The sequence below is a fragment of the Procambarus clarkii genome, chromosome 53 (genome assembly GCF_040958095.1).
Source record: "Procambarus clarkii isolate CNS0578487 chromosome 53, FALCON_Pclarkii_2.0, whole genome shotgun sequence".
NCBI lineage: Eukaryota > Metazoa > Arthropoda > Malacostraca > Decapoda > Cambaridae > Procambarus > Procambarus clarkii.
Window position 1 is genome coordinate 27,861,429 of NC_091202.1, and position 23,226 is coordinate 27,884,654.

Below are 23,226 nucleotides of genomic sequence, written 5' to 3' on the forward strand. Positions count from 1 at the left end.
TGTAATTATGTTTGGTATTACGTATTATAATAATTGCAGTTGGGAATGAAGCAAGTACTGGCAATTACATCACTCACTCGTTACAGCTCATTCAGTATAGGTTACTCAGCATAACTCATTCGACGTAGCTCACCCAGCATAGCTCATTCAACATGTTTCTCTCATTGTAACTCAACATACCTCACTCATCAAATCTCAGCATAGCTCAAACAAAATTAATATATTGATTAACCAAGGATAACTAAAAGTTTTTAAAACAATTTAAAGTCTCGTGGTGTTAGGTTAAATATTATCAACGAAACAACTGCTAAACAACACACACGTTAAAAAGATTCTGAGGTAAACATTAAATGTTTACACATGTTGAATGAGATATATATTAACACAGATATGTAAATGTTTCATTCCCATCCCTAGTTCAGTTAGTGACATTTTTACAATTAATTTTTCACATGCAGTCCTTCATACATGTAAACACATATATATTGGCCAAAATTTTAGCATTTTCTGGGTACTTTAATAGTAAACTCAAGTTTTGTGTTTCAATCCAGCTAGATTTGCCTCTGGTACCAAAACACAAGGGTTTTGTTATTTGATTCTTATTGTGGCAAAGCCTCGATTTTCCCGTGAAAATCTTTCCTGATCGACATGTATCCTTCCACTCAACCCAACCCTGACATCTCGTGAGAAACAATTCTTAAAAACATTGTGCAATATTTATACATGTATTCTAGACAGTGTTGATGATTAGAAGTGTTTTCAACTGTTATATACAAACCACATTTCTGTAACAAATACCGTAGTTGTTAAAGAACAATTGCCACCCACCACCCAGACACCCACCGCCCACCGCCCACCACCAAGACACCCACCGCCCAGACAGACGCCATCCAGGAAATGCCTTGCTGACTCGAGGTGTTTTTATTTCCGTAAGTCAGGGATCGTGGCTGTAAAAAATATTTATCAAAGAATGAGTCGCTCACTGTACGTTTGTTCTTTACTATATTTTGTATTTAGATTAATTTCATATTTGCTATTTCATATAACATTTTTAAATGTAAATATGACAAAATTGGAAATTGATCTATTAATTTGAAATATATCTAAATACAAATATAAAAATAGATCAAAATATAAATGTGAAATAGATCTAAATACAAATATGAAATATATCTAAATACAAATATGAAATATATCTAAATACAAATATGAAATAAATCCATGTATACAATAGATCTAAATACAAATATGAAATAGATCAAAATACAAATGTGAAATAGATCTAAATACAAATATGACATAGATCTAAATACAAATATGAAATAGATCTAATAAAAAATAGTTAAATATAAATCCTGAGATATATCTAAATAATATCATGAGATTGATCTAAAATGTAATATGAAATGAGTTTAAATAAGCACATAAAAATCTCTTTATATAAAATCTTAAATACATCTAGAAATATTTTATATACTTTTCATACTGATCTTTCATATTTTATTTAGATCTATTTCATATTTTTATTTGAATCAATTTCAAAATTTATATGTAAATAATTTTGTTATTTAAATGTATTAGCATTTGTATGTAGATCTATTTCATATTTATAGTATTTTTATTGTTTATATTTAGATCTATTCCTACTATTACATTGTATTCATTGTATCCATCCATAAGTACAACAATGAATACTGACCTGTCCTCAAGACAACAATGTATTCTGACCTGTCATCAATACAGCAATGTATTCTGACTTGTCTCTTACTACTAAAAGTGAAAGACTCCTTGGACTCTAGTATTGTAAGTGTATAATCCCGGTTCTATTGTAAGTGTTCAATGACTGTATTATTGTAGCTGTACAATGACAGTATTATGGTATGTCTCAGATTGTTCCACAGGTTAAGACGCAGCGACATATTGTTCCATATTCCGAGTTGCTGTGTGTCTGATCGTTCCACAGCGTGAGTCGTAATGTGTCAGAGTGTTCCTGAGTCTGAGTTGTAGCAGCATTCAACTTTATTTCTTATTCCATTGGGACAGAGGGTTCATCAAGTCGGTGAGTTTGGTGCGTCTCTGTCAGCCTCCTGGCAGTTTCAACATATAACATGTCGTATATAACATGCTCCCCAAGACCCTGGTCGCAGTCGTTTATACCAGGATGATATCTCTCTGTACCGGGAAGATAATTGTCTGTGCCGGGATAGTCTACCTCCCCTGGAAGTTTGTGCAGCACTTAGCCTCTGTAAAGCTGTGTTTCGTCAGTGTATAATGCCAGTCTGGCACAGTGCCAGTAGCGAAGCTTGCAGGTAGAGACTCCGTTGCCAAACTTTTGGCCATGGAGAAGTCGAGAAGTGATGGGTTGCTTTACCATATGCAAGAACCCAGGCTGGCTGGTGGGGGGATATTTGGCGTTGTTATAATAGCGAGGAAATTTAAGAATTTTTGAGAAGTTTTCTCGAGATGAGAGTTGAAACAACGAGGAACTCGAACATAAATATAATTCTAATTCTCTAACACAAAGGAATACAAATTGGAGGTGAAATCTAAGTAATGTAGACGAGTTAAGACCACCTGTACCCATTATAATTATTGGGTATTATTGCATATCCAATAAAGGAATGGAATTATTATATGAGAAGATTTACAGGTGTTGATACTGATAAAACACCTGAGTGAAGAGAGAAGCTGTCTTTGTTACAGAGGGAGAGGGGGGGAAGGGGGAAGGGAAGGGAAGGAATTATCAGGGGAAAGCACCAAGCCATTAGACTATATAGCAATTGGAAGGGGTCAGGATAAGGATATTGAATGGGACGGGGGTTTAGGAATGGTGCCCAACCACTTGGACGGTCGGGGGATTGAACGCCGACCTGCATGAAGCGAGACCGTCGCTCTACCGTCCAGCCCAAGTGGTTGGGCCAAGGGGGGAGGGGGGGGGAATTCCGTCAATGTTATCACAGATTTAAACTACAAATTTCTGTGAAAAATATACAAATGTTCATTGCAGTGGAAAGTGTTCTTGACCTAACACAGACAAAGCATGGTCGATTATTTGTTCTTATCCATCCCGAAACATACCCGCACACATTTATCGTAAAACATATAATATAGATATACGTAATATACAAGAATACAGACACACGATAATAAAGATAAACGCTGACTTTAACCACTTGATCAATGTAATAATGTACACACAAATAATTTAGGAATTTAGGACGACTTATCTAAACTTTTCAGAACAACACTTGAATCTCCTGATGAGGAAAATAAAAAAAGATCAAACGATTATTAATCAAACTTAAATTAATCAAGTGACAATATTCGAGCAGCGATCATCTTCAAGATGTGACTACCATCGGGTCCTTCTGTCGCAAACATTTAACTTATATAAAAGAATCATTAAAAGAGTCTTTAAAACCATTATCAGAGTCCTGCACGTTCGATGAATTTTGCGATTGGTTCTTCCCGGCTCAGTTCCTATTTCCCAAAGAGTTTTACCGACCTGGGGAGTTTTATGGCACGATGGTGAGGGTGCAGTGTGAGGTGTGGGCGTGAGGGGGCAGTGTGAGGTGTGGGCGTGAGGGAGCAGTGAGGCCAGGGACAAGGGTGTCAGGGCAGGGTGAGGCCATTCAGGAGGGTTGTAAGGGAGAGCAGAGAGAGAGAAAGAGAGATTTGGTTAGCCGGAATGAAAAGCAGACGAACGGAAACTTTACGGACAAGACTGAGTGAAGAGGAACCGAATCGCTCGAACTCATGTGAAACAGAAGAGAAACAGGAGTCAGAGGAGTAGGAGAGAAGAGGAAGAGGAGCCAGAGGCGTAGGAGAGAAAGAAATATGTTACACATCAACTGCTCTAACACTGTCACTCGTTCAGCGGTGATTTCGCTTGGCCTTTCTACACACTTTCTTTATTTTTTCCAGGGCAGTGTTGTTTGCCCACTGGGAAGTGTCTCCCCCGCACTTCACACCTCCTCTGTGTCTCCCACTGACACCTTCATCCTAGGAAATGTATATGTTTATCTCTCAAAATGTTTGGTAATATGTTTATTGTTTGTGATGTGTGTCTATGTATGTATTAACAAGATGTACTGAACGGGGTGAGAATAGCTTGAGCTACCTCATCCCTTTGTGTGTATTTTACATCAATAAACTTATTTCAATTTCAATTTCAATTTCAATTTCAATTTCCTTCATCCTGGCCAGAACTAGTGGGGAGTGTGGGGCCATCCTAGGCTCATGTTCTCACGTCTTGTGTTCTTCAAGAACACTTTCTAAGCCAGAACACTCTTCCTTTTCTCCCCAAGTACTCTTCCCTCTGTCCTTAACACCCTTACCACCGTCCCAACAATCTTACCATCTTTCCTCTGCCCCAAAACTCCACCCTTTCCTTTCACTGAAATGATTCCTGAGACATACTCAGCATAACCAATATCCTCCTTAACACTGATCTGTAAAACTCCTGTCTCTTGTGACCAGCAGGGCCAATCTCCCGCCTCCATTTTGCTTCATGTCTCTTCTTCCTTTCTGTTGTACTTTTGTCCGCAGAAAATTGCTGTAGTGACCATTTTCCAGGAGGCCTGGTCGACGACCGGGCCGCGGGGATGCTAAGCCCCGGAAGCACCTCAAGGTAACCTCAAGGTAACCATTTCAGCGATTTTAGTCTCTACTGTTGCTATTTCATCTGAACCCTTCCGTCCTTTCTTTGAACTCATTTGCTTTTGACTTTTTCTCAGTCTTTGTGTACTAGGTGTTTATGTTTGTCCCAAACGTGTTCTCTGCACAGGCAGCTTCCAGCCTCTGGGTGGGGGGGGGGGGGGGGTAATGGATGAGTTAAAGTGTAGATGGGAAAGATGGTGAGAGGAGGTGCAGAGGAGAGCTTGGAGGGTCTAAGGCACTGGAGTAGTGGGTGTTAGTGGGAGGGTAAGATGTACATGGGAGGGGTGGGGGGAACGTCTTGTTTGCAGAAAATGGGAGAGGGAGATAAGTTGGAGGACACGAATGGTGAGTTATAGGAGGAATGGTTATTAGGAAGTGCTGGAGACGGGATGGTGGGAAGAGTATAGGGTGATGGAGTTGTGTCTAGCTACTCTCTGTTGACACGGGCTTGTGACTCTGACTGACTGTCTTCCTTGCTGTTTTTGCTGTTTACAGTCTCTTGTATCTCATACAGTATCTTGTTGTATCTCATACAGTATCTTGTTGTATCTCATACAGTATCTTGTTGGATCTCATACAGTCTCTTTGTTGTATCTCATACAGTATCTTGTTGTATCTCATACAGTATCTTGTTGTATCTCATACAGTATCTTGTTGTATCTCATACAGTATCTTGTTGTATCTCATACAGTCTCTTTGTTGTATCTCATACAGTCTCTTGTTGTATCTCATACAGTATCTTGTTGTATCTCATACAGTCTCTTTGTTGTATCTCATACAGTATCTTGTTGTATCTCATACAGTCTCTTGTTGTATCTCATACAGTCTCTTGTTGTATCTCATACAGTCTCTTTGTTGTATCTCATACAGTCTCTTGTTGTATTTCATACAGTCTCTTGTTGTATTTCATACAGTCTCTTGTTGTATTTCATACAGTCTCTTGTTGTATCTAATACAGTCTCTTGTTGTATCTCATACAGTCTCTTGTTGTATCTCATACAGTCTCTTGCTGTATTTCATACAGTCTGTTGTTGTATCCTATATAGTCTCATATTTCCTCGGCTGTGTCATTATTTTCACATCGTTGATTTTGAGGCTGGTAGACAGGAGTGTGTGTGTATTCCTGTCACCTGCTGTCATTTTCTCTCATCTGCCCCTACCTCCATCTTCTCTCTCCCTACTTCCTGTTTTCTCTTTTCCTTGCTCTGTCAATTCTTCTTTATCCTTTCTTAATCATTTATTTTACAAACTATACCGTTATGTAACCTTCTGTATCCTTCGTTGTCTAATCAGGAGTCTTGGTGGCACCACATTTTTCAAAGGCTAGTTTGAGAGGTGAATTAGTCCAGGACTGAATTAGTGAATTAGTATGGATGAGTCTCTCCTTCTGTAAGGGTTTAGCTATGGCTATCTGTTTTGCCTCAGGTAAGCCATGTATTTTCAATGTAGACTCTCTCTACTTACTCGCCCTTATATGCTCTTTCATGTGATGGGAGTGTGGCGTATATGTAGTGAAACATACATAATGATTTAGGTATCAACTGACTTGGTTTATGTAATTTGATTGGCTCGCCTTTTCCAGTTTTCTGGATATGAGTTTTAATTGATCTTGTTTTGGATTTATCTTCTGCTGACAGTGTCAGTATTAGCTGTGTGTGTGTGTGTGTGTGTGTGTGTGTGTGTGTGTGTGTGTGTGTGTGTGTGTGTGTGTGTGTGTGTGTGTGTGTGTGTGTGTGTAATTGGTATTGCATGAGTTATGTATCTGTCCCTTGGTCTAGTCTCTTTAAACTTCATTAAACAGATGAACACATCTAATAAAACTGTCGCCTTTTTCCATATCAACATTTGATGGTGTTTTGTGAAATTTGTCTCCATCACTTCATTTCTCAATACATTCAAATTTTCACTGTGATACTGAACATTATATTTTAAATATATCTGTGGTTCATTTGGGTTCATAATTATCTTAAGGTACGTTAGTTTGGTCATGTACAACCCCATCCATAATTTATCTGTACTTGTACATCCTAAATATTCTCCTGAGAATTGTATATGTCGTAATCATATCTTCCCTACCCCCCCCCTTGTTTTTCAGTGACGTCAAGTCCACCAGACTTCCCTTATAACTCATATTTCTCATCATGAGGAATATAATATTTCTGAACTTTCTTCAACTGTCATTTTGGTTCATGATATTGACTCAAAGCTGGCGCTGCACATTCAACGATTGGTCTGATGCATGTGAAGCCTAAGGATTCCGTGTTCAGATTTCTAGAGAGAATTCTCGTGTTGAGCAATCCAGCATACAATGATTATATTCTTTTGATGTTGGCCTTGCAAGACAGGCTCGGTGTGACGTCTTCCAATAGGTCTTTCTTCTTCATTCCTGAAGGGTTTCATCTCCCATTTGGCCTTGTGCACGGCTTCTTGTTCTCAGCACCCTGTGTGTGTGTGTGTGTGTGTGTGTGTGTGTGTGTGTGTGTGTGTGTGTGTGTGTGTGTGTGTGTGTGTGTGTGTTTACTAGTTGTGTTTACTAGTTGTGTTTACTAGTTGTGTTTGCGGGGGTTGAGCTTTTGCTCTTTCGGCCCGCCTCTCAACTGTCAATCAACTGTTTACTAACTACGTTTTTTTTTTCTTTTTTTTTCCCCACACCACACACACACCCCAGGAAGCAGCCCGTGACAGCTGACTAACTCCCAGGTACCTATTTACTGCTAGGTAACAGGGGCATTCAGGGTGAAAGAAACTTTGCCCATTTTTTTCTGCCGGGTGCGGGAATCGAACCCGCGCCACAGAATTACGAATCCTGCGCGCTATCCACCAGGCTACCAAGCACCCAAATGTATAATGTGTGTGTGTGTGTGTGTGTGTGTGTGTGTGTGTGTGTGTGTGTGTGTGTGTGTGTGTGTGTGTGTGTACATAAATATTTCCACATACTTTATACTTACACACACACACATGCCTATCTATGGCAACTGAGAACTATATATATATATATATATACACTATATATATATATATACAAAAAATTGACTGGGGTACACATGGTATATATATATTTTTAAAGCGAAAACTCGTCTACTTGATTCAAAACTGCAAGAAATTGAAGTAATACATCAATACTCTGCCTAAGTAAAACAGAAACAAGAAAAAACAACACTTAGTGGGCAAACCAAAGGCTTAGAGCCTGCTTAGGAAAATCCCTGAAAAAAAACACTACCTAGCTCTGTAGCACATATATACACCGCATACCAAGTCAAATAACAAGTATACCATTGCCAGATCACATGTATCTTTGGCATAGACAATATGTATAAGACCTTACGGGCTCACCATAGCCCGTGCTACATGGACACTTCGTTCTGAGTAGCTAAATCTGAAACAACAACATATATAAGGCCAACACAAGGTATATATGTGAATTTTTTTTAAACCTTTAATTTGTATGAATAGACCAAGTGAAGAAGTGTTTAAAAAAGTCCATTAAGATGTTGACTGGTTACATGTGAACATTTCTCAATATTTTTTACATATACCTCCAATGGATATGTTGTTCAACCGGGCTGTGATTTATATATCAAGCTTCGAGCAGCTGCATCTTTCAACCCGGTTGACCAGACTATCAACCAAGAGTCAAGAGATCCCGGTCAGTAACCGGGCCGCGGGGACATTGATCCCCGGTTGTATTACAAGGTAAACAGAATGTGAGTTATCTCTGAGCCGCTTTATGTAACATACTTTTATAGAGAAGTAGAATGATTTCCGGCTTTCAGAGAGGCTTTTGTCACACTCACGTTGAAATACATATTAATTTCGTATTTGTGTTTGCGTCAAAGGGCTCTTAAATTATATATATATATATATATATATATATATATATATATATATATATATATATATATATATATATATATATATATATAACTGAAAACTCACACCCCAGAAGTGACTCGAACCCATACTGCCAGGAGCAACAATGCAACTGGTGTGTTTTCAGCTGCATATAGTCCTGGGGACCATTCAGGCTAGTTCGCATATATATATATATATTTACACATACACGTGTGAAGAGATGGTTCTGTGTGGGGGCTGTCACTGCTCATGCTGATATCAGCAAGTTAAGTTCATCTTCATCAACTCATCATCCCACTCATCACGGAATACCATTCCGGTGATGAAGACTCAAGATGAAACTTTGTTCAAGAACTCCAATTTAATCTGCACACATAAAAATAAAGAAATGAAAAACCCCGTCACGAAGAAATGGACTTGAAAGAGCTTTTTTTTGAGAAGAGCTGTTTTTAAGGTTAGAATGACTTGATCTCCCTCGTAATCCTGTGAAATGCTGATCACTGCGGGTAGATAACATTATGGAATCGTCCTATAAATAAGAACTTCACAGTTTTATTATGCTGAACGCTTCTCTTAAGCATGAGACTGATGGGACTCATGGAATAATTCTTCACTGGATTTCTTTAGCCATAAAAGCTGGAACTTATAAACAAGATTAGTTATCTTATGAGATATGAGAGAAGTAGGAGAACGTGGTGTTAGAAAAGTCCGTAGCTGAGGCTGTTCTGGAGTGGAGAACGATTAGAGTGGGAGCAGGAATGGGGGTGGAGCAGGAATAGGGTGGAGCTTAGCTGGGGTGGAGCTTAGCTGGGGTGGAGCTTAGCTTGGGTGGAGCTTAACTGGGGTGGAGTTTAGCTGGTGGTGGAGCTCAGCTAGAGCTGAATAGCGTTACGCTACGCCATCATTTCAGTAGATTGTGTTAGCGAAGAGAGCTATAGTTTAGCTTTTTGACAGAGATTTTTGGCGTTGTAATGCTCTATAGATTCTCTCAAGGGGCTGTTATCTTCGAAGACTCTGCTCTGGTGACCATTTAAGGGCGATGTCAAAACAGTAACTTCAGTATGCCATTGAATATTATGTCAGTTCGGCTTTGATATAATAGTTTCAAGTTTGTTTATTAAAAATAAGTATGACGTAGAAAACAAAGCGGCTTCTAAGGGGTTCCATCTCCCATATTGTGAAGTTACCGAAGAGCTCAGTAAAGTATTCCATCTCCCACATATTGAAGTTACCGAACAGCTCAGTAAAGTATTCCTTCTCCCACATATTGAAGTTACCGAACAGCTCAGTAAAGTATTCCTTCTCCCACATTGCAATGTTATCTAGCACAGTAAACTGTTGGCATCACCCACTGTACCCACTGCTGTAAATGTGTCGACGTGTGGGAATCGACGTGTGGGTGTCGACGTGTTCACCAAGTAGAAGATAGAAACCGGTGAGTTAGTCAACAGTTGTAGGATATATTCTAGGGAAGCTGGACCAGGTAAACCAAACAGTGGGGGTGCTGCTGCCCCCTGGTAAACCAAAGAAGAGTGTTGTGACCCGGTAAACCATAAACGGACGAGCAGCTAACGTAAACCGTTGTTTATATTCTAGTTATCCAAACATAAGAAAGGATATAAATAACTTTATCTCTTTTGAGCAGTGGAAGCCGTGATTGGACGACGGTTGCCAAGAAAATAAGATGGATATATATCCATTTGTCGTGCATCTTTAAGAGAAGAGAAGGAGATGAAAGGGGGGAAGTAATGCATAGAAGATGAGTTGGAAATGCAATGCAGGTCTTTGTGATAAAAGGAGAGAAACTTATGGGACTTGAATAAAAGATTCGTGAAGCAAAGATTCCTTTACTTTAGTTCTGATGGATCTCCTGAGTGATTCTTGTGAGTTGATAGTTTACGAATGATTCGAATGAGTTGATATATGAAAGTTCAAAAAAACTCTTTTTAATGCATATTTTATTAATGTCCTTAATCACTTTATATATTTCTTGCATTTCTATAGGATGTATAGGTCATGATATGGGTATTATAATGGATATAGTGAGGATATGATGGGATTAATAGAGGATGTGAGGGGGATAATATGATATACGAATACGTGACAATTCGTAGAGAACACAATATGGGTGTAATATAATTTGTAATTGGCATAATATAGCGTATATTATAGGATGCAGTGGGCATAATATGGGTATAATATTGGATGGAAATAGCATGCTATGTGTGTGTATAATATTGGATGTAGCAGAGATAATAGTGTAAAAGGGGTAATTTTGGAACGGGACTCTGGAATTGCAAACTTTATAACGAGGATGGTAATTGTAAATGAAAGAGGAGATGGGATTAATTAAGAGCATAGAATATCAATTAGAACATTGGAAAACTTTCGAATTCAAAATAGGGAACGGATATCTAGGAATGATAATGGGAACGAAAAAGGGAAATGGGAATACAAGAGCCACATGGAAATGGGAGCAATTTTTAAAAAGAGTTTTTACTTTTAAAAGATACGGCTTATTAAATAATTATTTATGCATGCAACTCCACAAGAGAAGAGTGAAGTGAGAAGTGGTCGCCTTTGTCTTAAGACAGACAAATTTTTTTTTCAGGCAGACGCGATCGTCTGTCTCTTTTGCTGACCTGTCTCAGCTCATCTTGACTCTTCTAATTAATCTCTAGCTAATTACTCGAATGTCATCTCAGCTCAGCAGCACACCTAATGTAGCGTGTACTCACCTAATACTCACCTAGTTGTGTTTGCGGGGGTTGAGCTCTGGCTCTTTGGTCCCGCCTCTCAACCGTCAATCGACTGATGTACAGATTCCTGAGCCTACTGGGTTCTGTCATATCTACATTTGAAACTGTGCATGGAGTCAGCCTCCACCACATCACGTGTGTTTCATCTTGGTTTCCTACAGCTTCAAATTATAGTGTACACTCTATCCACTCTATTTACACAAATTTATGATTCACTTTTGTCCTCAATTTACAGAGTCTGTTTGAGGTTATTTTGTTCTCACTTAATGTAAATAATGAATATTATTGTTCCACGGGGGAGGGAATCAATTTAAAATCTCTTTGAGATATTTTATATAAGAGGCTGGAAGCCACTTGTGGATCAACCTGGATCTGCCACCAACCAATGGCAGGTTGATCCAACCTTTTATCAACGCTAAAATGTTCACCTGTTGTCCCTTGTATACCAGTATTCCTTACTCTATTTCTAGCACGATTCAAACGTAAAATAAAGTTCTTACGATGAAAAAGTTTTATTCGAACGTTTCAAAAGCTTGTTAGTATGTTACATACATACATACATACATACATACATACATACATACATACATACATACATACATCCATACATACATAACCACTCAACACTCGGTACCACCTGATCGTTACCACATGGTGCTCTTACCCACACAAAACTCTCACTACATACTTGAAAAGACCAGTTGATAAGAATTTAATATCTGGGCACAGTACGAATGGGGAGTGAGAGAGTGAGAGAGAGAGAGAGAGAGAGAGAGAGAGAGAGAGAGAGAGAGAGAGAGAGAGAGAGAGAGAGAGAGAGAGAGAGAGAGGGAGAGAGAGAGAGAGAAAGAGGAAAGAAGATCACAAAACAGTAACTGGTTAATGAGTTAATAAGAAGGAAAATACCCAAAATTTTAAAATATTAGTAGAAAATGACTGAAATTTCTCAGTAAGTTAGAATCTCTTCTGAAATGATAAAAACTTAACATGGAGAATAGTGGATTAATGAATGTTAATAAACACGGGAGTATGTTAAACTTTATAGATGAAACATTCTAATAAATATAGAGGAAAATAAATAAATATAGAGGAAATAAGTATCTGTAGAAAACACTTAAAAAATAAGTTGTGACGTCTATAACTTTACTTCATGTCCGACAGTCTTCTTCAGTCCCCCATCTCTTGTCTCTGATACTGTAGTGAGTGTCTCAGTAGTGGCTGAGTGCGTGTGTGTGTGTGTGTTTTTGAATGTGTGTGTGTGAGTGAGTGTGGCACTCTAGCTTTCCTCGCCTCGCCTCGGGGGGGATGTAGGGTAAAACCAAACAGGTGGTTTTATTGCATGTGCAATCTGTTGTGCTGTGTGTGTCTCCTGTTGCAGGTTGCGTGTCATCTGTTGCAATGTGATCTCTGTTGCAGTGTGATCTCTGTTGCAATGTGATCTCTGTTGCAATGTGATCTCTGTTGCAATGTGATTTCTGTTGCAATGTGATCTCTGTTGCAGTGTGATCTCTGTTGCAGTGTGATCTCTGTTGCAGTATGTGTGTTCGTCTTCTTTTGCAAAATGTATCTCTCTGTTGTTTCACTGTATGTCTCTTCTGTTTCACTGTGTCTATTCTGTTGCACGGTGCTTGTCATCTGTTACACTGCATGTGTCATCTGTTACACTGTACGTGATTAGTCAAATGTTCCTCATAATTATACTCAGTAGTTATAGGGTTGATATCATGCCTGCCATGCTCTCTATAACAAGACTGTGAGGCACCTCACAACACTTGATATTATTAACATGTCATTTATTGATAATTTGTGTTTTACATATTAAACAGTTTGAGAAATGCTGTGTCGTCCAGTGACTGAGTCAGTTACTGTGTTTGGTGAAATAATTACCTCAGTCCTTTATTTTCCTGGACTTTTTTGTTTTATTTATTTTATTTTGGTATTTACTATTTATTTACTAGTTTATAATACTTTGTTTTGTTACTAATTAGGTTCTTTAATAAATTTAAGCAAAGAACATAAACTTGATCTATAACTTTTCTGTATTTTTTTTGCTTGGTATTGGCCTCGAAAACATAGCTTCTATTGTTTTATAAATGAGATCGTGGTGCAAATTCTAAATCACGTTGCAATTCCTTTGCTTAGTTGCCTCTCAATCAGACGTACTCATCCCAAAAAAGTGCTGTTAGTTGCAGTTCAGTACCCATTTCTTGGGATTCAGTTATTAACAGAGGCAAGCAAATTCTCGTTGCTTGAGACAAGTTGTCTCATTGATTGATGAAGATTAAGCCACATTAAAGGTTGCACGGGCATGAATAGCCCGTAAGTAGTGTTATTGAAAAGCTTTTCTGGACAATCTATATCACTTATTGCACTGCCAGCCTCTCCATCACTCACTGTTCACCAGCACTTCCAGACACTGCACAACGCTGTTCAATGTGTCCCAGTTCCATGACCCACTGTTCAAGCATCCCCACGACTACCCCTAAGTACAATACATTGTTCACCAACCACCAGACAGAAGCAACACATTGTCCCCTAACACCAGCAGCCCCCTCAAAACCCCCCATAACAATATTTCCATTCCTCCTCCCCTAAGGCACTAACACAGATTTTTTTTCAAGACTGACATAAAAGTTGGACGGTGCGCTGTTCCAGCAACGTTTTCTCATTCCTGAAAAAGTTTTGGTCTGTGTGAGTTACGTCCCAGTAGGAAAATGTTTCACTTGCCTCCATTTGTTCTCATCATACTTAAGCAAAACTTTCTAGTATTTTGTATAAATATGTGTGGAATTTATTGGTGTATATAAAAGCACAGGAATAATATATATATATATATATATATATGTCGTACCTAGTAGCCAGAACGCTCTTATCAGCCTACTATGCAAGGCCTGATTTGCCTAATAAGCCAAGTTTTCATGAATTAATTGTTCTTCAACTGCCTAACCTACCTAACCTAACCGAACTTTTTCGGCTACCTAACCTAACCTAACCTATAAAGATAGGTTAGGTTAGGTTAGGTAGGGTTGGTTAGGTTCGGTCATATACCTACGTTAATTTTAACTCCAATTAAAATAAATTGATCTCATACATAATGAAATGGGTAGCTTTACCATTTCATAAGAATTTTTTTTAGAAAATATATTAATTCAGGAAAACTTGGCTTATTAGGCAAATCGGGCCTTGCATAGCAGGCCGAGTACGACGTTCTGGCTACTAGGTACAACATATATATATATATATATATATATATATATATATATATATATATATATATATATATATATATATATATATATGTGTGTATATATGTATATATGACAGTGTCAGACCACGGAGGAAAATTGAAACAGGAATTTCCTTAAGTACTTTCGTATATTAATACATCTTCAGAAGGAGTCTTCTGAGGATGACGTATATTAATACATCTTCAGACTTCTTCTGAAGATGTATTAATATATATGTGTGTCATGTATTAATATATATATGTGTGTGTGTGTGTGTGTGTGTGTGTGTGTGTGTGTGTGTGTGTGTGTGTGTGTGTGTGTGTATGTGTGTGAGAAAGCTGCAGGAACATGCAAGCCATACATCACTAAGAACTCTAATTGACCCGGCCAGGATTCGAACCCATGCCGTCCAGGATCACCCCAAAATGAACACAGTACTATAACCACCACACTAATGATCATCAAGACTCACCTGAGGTTAAGCATAGGTGTTTGTGTAGATAAATGTTGATATAGAGATATGAGATTTTTCTTGTTTCCAATCAGTATTTCCTATATTTATAAAGGATATTTGCATATATATTTTTGCGGTTGATGTGAACTTGATTATTCCAATTAATTTTATTTGTTGGAATGATTTATATATGTTGGCAACTTTATTAATGGTTTCCACTTTACCAGGAGACAGGAGGCTTGATAGGCATATCGAGTAAATACCGAATTACTGAAATGTTTAATGAAATGAATTCGCCAAAGTAACCTTTGTTAAATTTTGTGTTTAACATAAAAATGAATTCTTACACTATTTAGCGCATTGAATAGTCTAGTAACTCCTTTATAACGACCGACATCAATTTCGTGTTCATGGCATTTATGAACTGAATAAAATATAATTTGATTCTCTGGAACAAATTCAGAAAACGCTCCACAACTTCCTGTTGTGGAACTATAACTAACAACTTCCTGTTGTGGAACTATAACTAACAACTTCCTGTTGTGAAAATATAACTAACAACTTCCTGTTGTGAAAATATAACTAACAACTTAGTGCTGTGAAAATATAACTAACAACTTCCTGTTGTGGAACTATAACAAACAACTTCCTGTTGTGGAACTATAACTAACAACTTCCTGTTGTGGAACTATAACTAACAACTTCCTGTTGTGAAAATATAACTAACAACTTCCTGTTGTGAAAATATAACTAACAACTTCCTGTTGTGGAACTATAACTAACAACTTCCTGTTGTGAAAATATAACTAACAACTTCCTGTTGTGAAAATATAACTAACTAGTCCCCCATGTTTTTTGTTTGTTTGTAACCGGGTTGAGTGCCATTGTCTGGCAGATTGGCGTTTTTTTTTGGAAGTTAATTAGAGCAAAGGAAATGAGAAATGTGGAGAGAACGCTGAGTGAACTCGAGTCTTTGTCTCGAGAAGTAAATTCGTTCAGGTTCACCGATTGTCCTTCTCTGAGTAACGTTTGGGACGTCCTGTGAATAATTGTCTCTTTGGCCTGTTGAAAATCACTGAATCTTTATTTTGTTCGGGAGCTACAGAAAATTTTACACGATGAGAAATTTTGCCTATTTTTTTCCCCAGTTGGGAATGCCAGTTCTTGTCCTGTAGGAGACCCCAGGCTCAGTCCTGCTAGGTATTCTGGTCTCAGTTATGCTAGGAGATTCCTACCCTGTGGCTTAGTGATTCTAGGAGTCCTAATCTAACCGAACCTAACAGAATACCTAGCATACATGTCTAACACTGTCTAACAGTCCACCTGGCATCTTACTATGCCTTGCATGCTTACTATGCCTACCTTGAGGTTACCTTGAGTGGGTTCCGAGGATCAACGTCCCCCGCGGCCTGATTTCTGACCAGGTCTTCTGGGTAATGGTCTGATCATTCAGGCTGTTAGACGCAGCTGCTCGCAGCCTGACTTATGAATCACAGCGTGGTTGATGCTGGGATGTGGGGCTTGTATGCTTGCTGAGCTCATGATGGGGAGATGTATGTTCATTCTTGTATGGGAAGGGAAGGGTCCCCTTTTTCTTGGGAGATAGACCTCTTCATCCCCAACAGAACATTCTCACTCTGATTGTATTAATGTATTCTCACTCTGTATTAATGAATGCTTACTCTGATTGTATTAATGTATGTTCACTTTTGTTAAGCCAACCACTTGGGTTGGACGGTAGAGCAACCGTCTCGCTTCCTGCAGGTCAGCGTTCAATCTCCGACCGTCTAAGTGGTTGGGCACCATTCCTTTCCCCCGTCCCATCCCAAATCCTTATCCTGACCCCTTCCCAGTGCTATATAGTCGCAGCAACTAGTCGCTTTCCCCCCCTGATAGTTCCCTTCTCTTCACTCTAAGTTTATTATTAGTCTCACTCTGCTGTCCTCATCTAATTGTGCTTTCAAGGTTGAGTATTAGCTCCCCAGCTCCGAATTTCTAACTCCTGTCGCAGTAATCCAATTTCCTACATGCATCTTGGCTCTTCCCCTTCAAGTTGCTTATGACCTTCTCATCGCATTGCCCATTCCACTTGTTTGTAGATCCTGTACTAAGAGGTGCTTCAAGACATCCCATCTCCGGCTCATCTGCATCTCCAGCTTCCACCTGCCTCTCCTGTTCCTACCGTTTCGTATTTTAACCATTTGTATCATAATATGAATCGAAATTGATAGCTTTTAGGCTCACAGTGGAACTTTGAATCAAGATGGTGAGAATTCCTTTGCGTTATTTGCATGTTAAAAAATATGTGGTGTTAGATTCCTGTGAGATGTTTGTTGAGATAGCAGAGCCTGATAGTCTTCAGGTGTTGTTCAGGTGTTAAGAAAGGATATGGTTAGTTACGAACAGCTGGATAACGGGTACTCTAGGTGTAACTATATATTCAAGGCAACTGCTGATGTAATTATAACTTGAGCTTGTAAAAGCACTTTACATTCACCTTGTGTGTTTCAGAGACAGTCACGTTTGCTTGGAAATTTCAGCTTTAGTAAGCAGTGCAGTTCTTGCTGGGTCCTGAGTGTATTGGCAAATTACACATATGGGAAAGTTGCAGACACAGATACAAAAATTGAGCATGCAAATGCAAGCATGCAGCTCCCATTTCACTTGCCAGATAAACTTTTATCAGACATAATGTTCATTTCTGAAATAGCGTCGTCTAGATTTTAGACTTGCCTATGTAATGATTGCAACCCTAACATCTGAAAAATGAAAAAACGATAAATATGATCTTTTTCATCGGCAGATCATAGTTTTTGTTCTGCTTGACTGAAGAAGGTGGCATCTTAGTGTTTGACAGTCAGTAGTGCTGATAACTGTACCTCTAACAGAAGTTAGTGTTGATAACTGTACCTCTAACAGTATTTAGTGCTGATAACTGTACCTCTAACAGAAGTTAGTGCTGATAACTGTACCTCTAACAGTAGTTAGTGTTGATAACTGTACCTCTAACAGAAGTTAGTGCTGATAACTATCTCTAACAGAAGTTAGTGCTGACAACTGTACCTCTAACAGAAGTTAGAGTTGATAGCTGTACCTCTAACAGAAGTTAGTGTTGATAACTGTACCTCTAACAGAAGCTAGTGCTGACAACTGTACCTCTAACAGAAGTTAGTGCGGATAACTGTACTTCTAACAGTAGTTAATGCTGATAACTGTACCTCTAAAAGTAGTTAGTGCTGATAACTGTACCTCTAACAGAAGTTAGTGCTGATAACTGTACCTCTAACAGAAGTTAGTGCTGATAACTGTACCTCTAACAGTAGTTAGTGCTGATAACTGTACCTCTAACAATCGTTAGTGCTAACAAACGTGTCTATGATCTAAAGTAAAATGTTTAAATCTGACACATATTAACTGAACATTGTTAGTATTAACTAATATATGTCCATATATGACTTCGATACGTCTATGATACCACGTGGTTGGTGGTTTGGTTGTTAAATAGCCGCTATCACTTTTTAACAAACGTCAAATATGAAGAAGTTTAAAATAACAAAACGATAACTAATTATTTGCTAGACGAAACATCAAAATGTGAGGCGGGTTTAACTTCAAGATGCCACCGCAATTAGTACGTTGGAATGAGTATCTTATTAAGTGTGTACTCATATTTTGTTGACTCATATAATTATGAATACACAAGTAGTAAAACAGTCTTGACTCATTTGCATACAGCAAGACTCCCATCGCAGTTCTTCCTACATACTAATTACGATAACAAAACCCCCCCAAGCTTACTTTTCTTGTGTCCAAAGGTGAGATGAGCAGCAGGAACAGGAGCGTTTAATGTCTCGTTTAATGCCTTACTTAACATTCAGAAATGTGAGTGTGTGTGCGTTTATTGCCTTGGGTCTCGGGCGCTAGGTCCTAGCTACTAGGGCACCAGGTCCTAGCTACTAGGGCACCAGGTCCTAGCAGCTTATGGGCTGGTGGCAGTCTCTTCCACCCTAAGCCTTTCCAAGCGTCATCCCAGACAAGCCTGCGAATGACAACATTTTGAGTGGGTTTGTTTACCATTCTGTATTATGTTGCAGTCACATTTGATTATTATTACGAAATGCATCTTCGTCTAGACTCTAGAGCAAAGATATTTCAGGTATGTTTGGTTGATGCTGTGTTGACGTGTGTGGTTGTAGCAAGTAGTTAGCGCAAAGGAACTCTGCACAGTAGCAAGAAATATGTTTTAAGATAAAAATGAGACGATCATGGATTTCGATGACGGTGGGGGCCATGAATGGTGGGGGCATGAATTGTGTGAAATGAACATTGGGCCTTGAAGATCTTCTTGAGGTTATCTTGAGATGATTTCGGGGCTTTAGTGTCCCCATGGCCCGGTCCTCGACCAGGCCTCCACCCCCAGGAAGCAGCCCGTGACAGCTGACTAACACCCAGGTACCTATTTTACTGCTAGGTAACAGGGGCATAGGGTGAAAGAAACTCTGCCCATTGTTTCTCGCCGGCGCCCGGGATCGAACCCGGGACCACAGGATCACAAGTCCAGCGTGCTGTCCGCTCGGCCGACCGGCTCCCTACAAGATTCGCAATTCTACAAGAATTGCAAGATTCGTGCAATTTCAACACTAATTTCTAGCACATTCATCAGCATTCACGGCATACTAAGCTAAACACACACAAAATATTTTTTAACATGTAAGTTAGAACCATCCAGCCTGGTTGAAGGTCCAGGCCAGAGTTAAAATGTAAACTTTCTCAGTTTTTAACACATAAGTTAGAGCTTGCTAGCCTGGTCGGCGGTACATACCAGCCAACGCACTTAAACTATACCCAGAGAGAGACTTGTTTTTTCCCCTCAGAACCGGATTCGCTAATCGCTTTTCAACAACTTCTCCATTTACTGCCGGGTGCTCTAGGGACTGAAGTCCTACTCTCAACAGTACTCGAACCCGGGTCGTTCCCCATCAATCCTCTGCGAATCGAGCGAATCGGGTGTTTTATTAACCTAAAACACAGTCATACACACACTTCAAGTTGCATTATTTTAAATCTATTACCACATTAAGATAACGTATTTGTATATACATTGTCATGACCAGGAAATACGACTCTGAAGCAAGGAAAATAAGACCATTACTGATATGAATAAAATGCTTAATATTGTGACACGAGTGCTTCAGCAGATAGGGCCTGCAGTAGAAGGGGTGGATGGACGCTCTCTGTGGGGTTGACGTCTGTGGATTTGAGGTCTGTGGGGTTGAGGCAATTTTGACGCTCATTAAGGAGAGGCTGAACGTGGTTCCCTCACCACCACCAAGAAATATTGGTAGCCATATGACACCAACGGTGATAAAGCCGTAGGTAATATGGGGGAAAGGTCACATAACCTGTGTGGTATTGTTTGTACAGGTTGTGTTGAATGTTGAGAAATGGAAAGGTCGGAAGGGAGAGAGAGAGAGAGAGAGAGAGAGAGAGAGAGAGAGAGAGAGAGAGAGAGAGAGAGAGAGAGAGAGGAGGGGTAGGAATGGTAATATATGAAAATGGTCGGGGGAGGAAAATTGTTAAAGCATTTTTAAAGATATATTGAAAATATTTTGAACTCGGTAACTTTCCAGAAATTTGTATATGTTAATCTTTTAGAAGATAAGTTTGAAGTAAGTTTTAAATTCAGTTGAAGCAAGTGATCAGTATTTAACCGTATTGTAGGGGCGAAAGGTTAGTCGAACGATCTATTAGCTAGTTCCCTCTGAATTAGCTAGTTCCCCACGAATTAGCTAGTTCCCCACGAATTAAGTAGTTCCCCCCAAATTAGCCAGTTCCCCAAGAATTAACCAGTGCCCGACAAATTAGCTAGTTCCCCACGAATTACCTAGTTCCCCACGAATTAGCATGTTCCCTACGAATGAGCTACTTCCCCATTAATTAGCTAGTTCCCCTCACTTTAATTTCAGCTTAAACGCAAGGGAAGAATGTTTTCTGGTATAGTGAAATATTAAAGGCCTTGGAGAAGTAGCGTCCTCAACCAATTCAGATACTTGAAATGGATATTATACCCAGCTTGAACGTAGAAGCTTCCGCGACTAAGCTGCGTATGTAGTGGGCCATTTCTGATAAGCTTTTCTCATTGAGGAGAAGTAGAGAAATATATTTCCTAGAGTCGCTAAGTCTGCTTTAGTGAAGGCATGTATTTACTTGTAATTACTTCCAATGTCGTCAGTGCGTGTGTGTGAGGTGGGGGGGGGGGGTGTACTCGTCTAGTTATGCAGGCGATGAGTCACAATAACGTGGCTGAAGTATGTTGACCAGACCACACACTAAAAATTGAAGGGACGACGACGTTTCGGTCCGTCCTGGTCCATTCTCAAGTCGATTGTGCAATCGACTTGAGAATGGTCCAGGACGGACCGAAACGTCGTCGTCCCTTCAATTTCTAGTGTGTGGTCTGGTCAACATACTCGTCTAGTTATGCTGCCAAGGTCGAGCTACTGCTCTTAAGCTCCGCCTCTACACCATAAATAGCTCACTCCCTTCATTCGTTTTTTCTTATGATGTTTACACACCTGTGGACCCTCCCTGGCAAACCTGTGGACCCATATTCAGTGCTGTGGTGATCATGAAAAAGTGAGAGCTATGAAATCTCCTCATATACATATAAGAACAACAGACAAGAGACTCGATGATCATTGCCTTGGTTTTAAAGTAAAGAATGAAGCGTATGCTCATCTGGCCCACATCCACCTAATCCACTCCCTCTACCCGATAATACCAACGTGAAACGTTTTGCTCTTAAGAGTCACTCCGTACAGTAGAAAATATTCGTATTATTAAATTGAGAATTTTAACCAAAGCCTACCATTATTATAGCAATATTTTCTTGTAAACATCCCTACCACTATCATCTCAAATGCTTTATCATTGATTATTCTGAAGCTTTTCCCTCGGCTGCTTCTTGGAGATCCAGATCCAACACGCTTAATTCATCTCCTGTTGATCACATCACTCACATTAATCGTCCCAATTAGAAGTGCTTAGGGTGGCCATATACACACTCTCACTATCCGCCTTCCAGTGGAAAAATCTCCCTTGATTCTCACGTCCACACAATCACCCTCGGAGCCACATCTCTCTCCCTATCTCTCTTTTGACAAAGAATCATCTGTCTATCTACTCCCACAGATATTGGTATCTACCATTCTCTTCAAGTCTGCCCGCTAACGTATCTACCATGGGCTCACCTCCTGGGAACGTCTCGGTTTTGAATCGTGTGATCTTACTGTGATGGTGGTGGCTAGCGGCTCAACCAAGATTCCAATTACTGAGGAAAACGATTCAGGGCATTGTTGCTCTTCCCTGCCTATTTCGGGCTAGCTAAAACTAGGTAAACCTCTAGGGGTTCCAAGCTGACTCTATTGTCTTAATGGGTGAGGGTCGATTTGTTATCTTGGAGGACTAGAGGCGGCTTTGATGGGTTGGGTAGCGGGAAACAGCTTTGCCCTCGGATTCAGGGGAAAAATACACAAGCTTCGAAGACCTAGGATTCAGAGCTATGATTCATACGTGATTCGGGGTTATTGCTCGTGCGTGATTGAAAGCTTTGACTCGTGTGTGATTCATGGTTATGTCTCTTGTTCCTCCGGCATTCACACCACCACAAAAGGCGTCTTCAGAGGTTAGTTATTCGCTACGATATTAATTCCTTTATACAATCCGTGAGGCAGTATACCATATAAATTGTTGAGCATTAATATCCAGGGGCGAGCCGTTATGAGCGGGGCTGTTGGGCTTTGTTCCCTTCAAATTCCACGTGGAATATACCCGTGAAGTATACCCGTGGAGTATACCCGTGAAGTATACCCGTGGAGTATACCCATGAAGTATAGCCGTGGAGTATTGAGGATATTGTGTTCCCGGTAAGCATCTGGTTGAGGAATATGCTGTATAAGCATTCTCATCATTTTCATATGAAATCCGGATAAGATAAATTGTTCGTATCATGTTTGATGTGAGTGTATATATATATATATATATATATATATATATATATATATATATATATATATATATACACAGCAAGGTTTCCTTAGGCCAGGTGCTGATGCTCTCTACGACGCAAACCCACAAAAATTGCCTATCTCCATCCCCACACCTATTTTACTGTTTGGTGAATAGGCGCGTGAGGTGAAAGGAAATGTTATTCAACTGTTTCTCTCGTTTCTGGTAACTGTATCCGGGTCCCTCTCATATACAGACAATTACACGC